Source organism: Ambystoma mexicanum, chromosome 2p, assembly GCF_040938575.1.
Source record: "Ambystoma mexicanum isolate Mex_15411 chromosome 2p, UKY_AmexF1_1, whole genome shotgun sequence".
Classification (NCBI taxonomy): domain Eukaryota; kingdom Metazoa; phylum Chordata; class Amphibia; order Caudata; family Ambystomatidae; genus Ambystoma; species Ambystoma mexicanum.
In genome coordinates this window covers 934,117,907-934,123,879 of record NC_090923.1, presented here as the reverse complement: position 1 = coordinate 934,123,879, position 5,973 = coordinate 934,117,907, and the positions used below count along the sequence as shown (strand labels likewise).

Sequence of the window (5,973 nt, the reverse complement as noted above, 5' to 3'; positions counted from 1 at the left end):
TAAGGGGCCTGAACAAGAAAGCCAGCCACTCCAGAAGTAAAGAGCCACATGGTGCTGGCCACAGCCCAGGAGCTTGAATTACAAACAAAAAAAAAAAAATCTCTTTTTCTCAGAGTTTTTTTTAGAGGTTGCAGTTGCGACCTCTGGTGACCCCTAAATGACGTCGCTGTTGACAGCTGGAATCTTTGACCCGAATTTGGGCACCAGACCAGTGCTGGCGTTAAACTCCCAGACAGAGGGATGGGCAAAAGGGGTGCAGCACTGGTAAGAGGAGGGGGCGGATTACAGGGGAGACCCTCCAGCCATTGCTTAGCGAATTAAAATAGATGCGATTTGGCGGCGCTTTGTGTGTTCATGTGTGTTGTGGTTAATTGAAGGAAGGAAAAGAGGCTTCTAAGTTTGCTGACGAAATTGTGATGTATGCAGTTTTCACAGCGTTTTGTGTTCCAAAAGCTATGTTACTTGAGGGAAGGGGGAGGTATGCGGTCGTAGCGCTCTGGGTTTAGGCAATGAGGTTACCTGAAAGTATTAAGATATGCAGTTCCTGCATACATAACATGATATATTATGATATGATATATGATGTTTACAACCGCAGTGTTATTTGAAGCTATGGGGAGGTTATGTGGTTGTAGCGCCTTGCGTTTAAGAAAATGACGTTACCTGAAAGAAGTAAGTTATATGCAGTCTGTAGCAGGGGTTTCCAAAGGAAATGTTACGTAAAGGGAGGGAGATGTATGCAGGGTTTGTAGCTCTTTGTGTTCAAAGTATGTTACCTGAGGATGTTGTGAGGTATACAGTTTCAATAGGGCTTGGAGTTACCAACGCTAGGATGGCCGTGTGGAAGGGTGAGGAAATGCTCTCTGCCAACATCGTGATTGTAATGGCAGACTCGGCTCGCTTGTAAAACTGGTTGGACGAACAAGTTAAACGGTTACGTCAGAGTCAAATGTTAGGAAGAATAGATTTCATGTGGGCAGCGAATATTGCCAGGGCTTTCATGAGAATGAAGAGGCGCTTAATGTAATAAATAGTTGGCTCCACTAGCTCAGATCTGGTGAGATAGCTCAGTGAGTCATGCGCGCGCTGCGGGGTTCGGGGTGTGATCCACAGGTTGGAGGCTGGAATCTCATAGGGGTAAGCCTAGTCTGCGCTAACCTTGACACTTACACAAACGCTAAAAAGCAAATCTTGTAACCAACGCGTGTCTTATTGGCTTACCCGCGAAGCAAAAGGGTAAGTGCATGGTGTGACCTTGGGCAAGCGGCACACACAGGGCCATCGTTCTGCGCTGTGTTGAGAATACCGGCAAGGGCTGCGCTCTTTCAGAAGGGCCGACGGGATCCATCATTGCTATGAGCAATTAGGGGCAGGCGGGTACATGTGGAGATAGCGGGACACTAGCTGGCTATGGCAGGGTGCGGGGGTTTCAAGGCATAAAGGGAGGCATGGGGGCAGTTACGAGGGCGCGCAGGGGCAGGTTGCAGAGGGAGGTTATGGTGCAAATGTGGGGGTTCCTGGAAAGCGGTAATTTTCGAGACGTTGGTATTGTACAGGGCTTGTCGAGCCGCTTTGTGCTTTCATGGTGGGTGGGAAAAGAAAGGGTACTCATGTGACCTCAGTTTGGCCTTTAGACTCCTTGAGAAGTGGCGGAGGGGTAATAGGTGTGCAACGTTAAGCAGCAGACTGGCCTTTTTTGCAGCATTTAAAAAGAATAATAATAAATAAAAATAAAATGATGTATCGAGTTGATCAAGTTTCATTCAAGGATTGGGGGCGTTGCTAGGTTTAGAGATAATCAGGGGCTGAGCTAATGTTGGGACTGGCGGGGCTCGGGGCTAAATAACAAGACAAATAGCCAGGGGCGTTGCTAGGTCTGGAAAAGACCCGGGGCTACGCTAAGGGTGGAACTGTCAGGACTGGGGGCAAGCCAGCCTTTTGGTTGTAGCTCCTGAGATTCTATCCAGGGCTACAAACAAAAGACCAGGGGCTATAGCACCCTAAGCCCCCCGCCCTAGCAACGCCTCTGCAAACAGCTAAAGGTGAAATATCCCATTTCGGTGCTGCATGTCCCAGGGTAAACATTGGTGTTGCTCTTGCAGTTTGAAACATGTCTAGGTACGTAGACCGCATGTAACATGTCATGACTGTCTCGAGTATTTCCCTGTAGGCTTTGAAGTCGTTTCAATGCAATCTTGATAACGTGACCTTACGGAATGTAGCTGGGAATTGCCTTCTTTCGAGCGCTGCGTCTTTCCTTGGGTTGGAAGAGCGAGTGGCTCGAGCAAAATTGTTGGGAAACGTATATTGCAGCAGCAACCGATGCTTTTGTTTTGGCGGAAGCATCCCGTGGGACAGTGCCCGTCATTTAAACAGCAAAAAAAATGAGATCATTAATTCCCTTTTGAAATATTGTGTATACGTTATCTACTCACTAAAAAGTAAGTCAATGAAATGTATTAATATTGTAGTGAATTTGGTGGAGGAGCCGTATTCTTGTCTGGAAATATTGTCTAGAATGTATGGTAAACGGTCATTTATGATAGATAGGTTGTTTATAACGCGCGTGATACACAGATGTTTCTCAGCGCGGACCTATGGCCGAATCTGTGTGGTTCACCTGTTTCGTGTGGTCTTACTTTACGTTGGTGCTCGCAAGAAGTATGGTTAATCAGCGTTCCGGGGTGAGTCCTGAGGGGGAGGGGGTAAGCAGTGTGCCATGATATGTTAGAGGTATGCTGCCCGACGACGCTGGGGCACGGCACGGGATAAGGGGAACACAAGATAGTGCCACCCCCACCACCCCCCCCCTTCAGGGCGGGGTCGGCGCCTTGTTTCATCCGTTCCCGCCCGCATGTGGGATCTTTATGACCCTAATTAAGTGACGGGCGCATGTGGGATCTTTATGACCCTAGTGACGGGCGCATGTGGGATCTTTGTGACCCTAATTAGGTGCCAGGCGCATGTGGGATATTTATGATCCCGGTTAAGTGCCAGGCGCTGTACTGCCGCAAGAGCCACGGTCCGGGGAGGTGCCAGGGGTGGACTGGGATCGAAAACAGGCCCTGGAAATAATGTCAAAGTGGCCCCAGATTGCACATTGTCAGCAAGCCCAACCCTTTTTTCCTATGAAAAAATCCGAAATAAAATAGGTTACCAGACGAAGAAGGTCCAGAGTACAGGGGCCTACTAGGAAATCTCCAGAGTTACCCATAGGCCAGCCCACTCCTGGTCTGGGGGCACAATAGTTCCAATGCTCCTATCATAGGAGAAATTAGGACACAAATATTTGAAAAAACAAATAAATAAATAAAACAATGCTTTTGTGCTTTGGGCTTCAGAGTATTACAATGGTGTGAGCATGCTTCCTAAGTAAGACATTGTGGAAAAGCTTGCATGCTGCTTTGGGGGGAATCCGGGTTTCCCCCGTTTGGTCAGAGAAAACCCCCTGTGGTGCTCCTCCAATCAGATGAATTCACACGTCAGTGGCAAAAAACGCCACAGCAGGACAAGTATGAAGGAACCGACATGACATGCTTTATGAAAGACCTCTGTGTTAATTCAGATTTTCAACACATTCGTTACTGAAAGTCATAATTCTATTAAAGATACAGAGGTGAAGGATTATGCTTTCTCTTCATCTTTACTGTCAGCAGCAAAGAAAAAACAAATATGCAATAACCATACAAAACCAATAAAAACTACAACAACCATGAAGTTTTTTGGATTTTGTAGTCCATCCCCATTGGTCTTCAAACTGACCATGTGCTCCAAGTAACCAATCAAAAAACAGTCCTCAAATAAAAACTCTTGTCCTTTTTCTATTCTTCCTCTTTCTTTGATCCTGCGAGTATGTGTTCAGTACTTCTTCGAAACTCCATCTACGTCCTGACTCAGATCCCGGCTTGCTTGTTATCTGTCGCCCCTCCTACATTATTTGCGCTTTGTTTTGCTTGTGGAATGTCTTTACTGGCAGCACTTGCTGACATGCGCAGTCAGTCTTTAGCTTTGCCTTTAAAAAAGGCTTCTGTGTACTATTGGCTGTAGCCAGTCACTCCTTGCAGGTCCCTACACGCATGCGTTGCGTTTCGAATTTGCAATTAGTTTTAAACTAAGAGATTACCATCTGGTCTCTCTTTTTGCTGGACAATTTCATTATACAGCAATCGTCTTGCAGGTAAGCGTGTGGCCAGCCTTCCTGCAATGTTAATAGCTTTTCAGCTACAGCCCTCTGCACAATTAACTTTGCAGCGCCGCCCTTTAGACTGCTGTTTGTTGTCCTTTGAGCTCGCTATCACATTTTAATCGTACGAGCCGTTCTAATTGATTTATTTGGCACTTCGTGTGTTTATATTTAAACATAGCACCGTTTATCTTAGACTGCTGCCATTTGCCTTTAAGTCTACCTTTTTATTTCAATTGTGCTCGTAGCGCCATCTGATTTATTGGGCTTTTCGTGCCTTTATATTTAAACACCTTTTGGATTCCTTAGAACGGCGTGGTTGTCCGTCGGCTGCCTCCCATTCTATTGGTGATCTTTAGATGCATTTCATGCAGTGCCCTTGTACTCTGGTAAGCCGTGGGTCACTGCTTGCCATTTAACATTGTAATGGAGCTCTTGTGCCATTTTTGCAGTGATTTGCAGACGGCGTTGAAGGCTAAGGCTAAGTGGCGCTGCCTCTTCACTTTTCAAATACATGTATTGCTGGATCATCTTATACTGCATGGGGCGCCCTTCAGGTGAGATATTAGTACTTTTGCCTCAGTCATAGACACTCCATTTTGAATTTAGGTTTTTCATTTACCTGACCTAGTGCATTCTGGTCTTGTTTCTTGTTTCAGGTTATGTTTTAGTCCTGAATTGTTTCGTGTGACTGGCCACACTACACTGCATAGATTGTTGCAGTAGTAAGGTTTTCATCAGGTTAGTCCACTATTAGTCCTTTTTAGACACAGATATTGCCAGTGATATTTAGATATATATTATTATATATACACATTCTTGTTGTCGATTCACCATGGTCCTGAAGGTTCCCTCTCATCTTGCACGGTTCTCTTTTGGGAGTCACTTACCCTTTTGCTCTGGTTTACACAGCTGTTGTAGCGGGGGCCGTATATGCTTATTTTCACTATGGTATACACGGTTCCTAAATTGTTTTTAACAATTCAGGCTGCTAGCTAGCAGTCCTGTTTCTCCTTTTTAATTGTATGTTATAGGCAGTCGGCAAAGACTTTTTCATGTAGTAGCTTATAGTCGCTTTTGCGTACTTGTTTTGCAGAATGGTAACATCCACCTCCTGAGGAAGACGTTCAGTTAACCACTACTACACGTCGAAACCGGTCGAGAGAAAAATTCTACAGGGATGTGATCTTTGCATCTGTTTTTTCTATCCACCCTGACAATAGATTGTTTGTGAATTATTTCTATTGTTTGTAAACACCGCAATAATGTGTGTTATTATGGGGACTAGTTATGAATTCCTCTTCCCCATTGGTTTTTAGCATGTTTTTTGGTGTTTTGTAGTACTTTGGATGTGTGCCACGGTATGATGAGTTGTGTGTGTATGAATGAACTTGGTATGTTGAGTATGAGTGATGTAGTTTTAGCCGATTTTCGGCATATTGTTGCTGCTGTTTTGTTATGTTAAAATGATTAGTGTACAATAACTTTGTGTGATTTATTCACCAGTTTTCAATTTTTGTATCATCTTTAATAAATTTGGATACATTTTTTCTAAATATACTTTGCTCTGGACATATCTTTTCTGTTTCTTGATGTTATTATAATACTCTGGTCCGGAGGCTAGAGTCACCCTGCTCTTTTCAGTGTTTGCCCCTCCTACAGAAAACATAAATTAAAAAGGTGACTATAGCCCGAAACAAGGGTGGGGCAATCGTATACATAAACACCAAAACCATATCTTCAATAAAACTAGTACAAATATTTCCTCATAAGCAGTAAGCATAACAGAT

General features: G+C 44.5%; 1 long non-coding RNA gene across 1 annotated transcript; it reads left to right on the top strand.

The window, feature by feature from the left end:
* Positions 1 to 3,772: 3,772 nt before the first annotated feature.
* Positions 3,773 to 5,743, top strand: LOC138565969 (uncharacterized). Its single transcript, XR_011301746.1, has 4 exons — positions 3,773 to 4,177; positions 4,636 to 4,740; positions 4,843 to 4,924; positions 5,280 to 5,743. It is a non-coding gene; the product is annotated as an uncharacterized lncRNA (long non-coding RNA).
* The last annotated feature ends 230 nt before the right edge of the window (positions 5,744 to 5,973 follow it).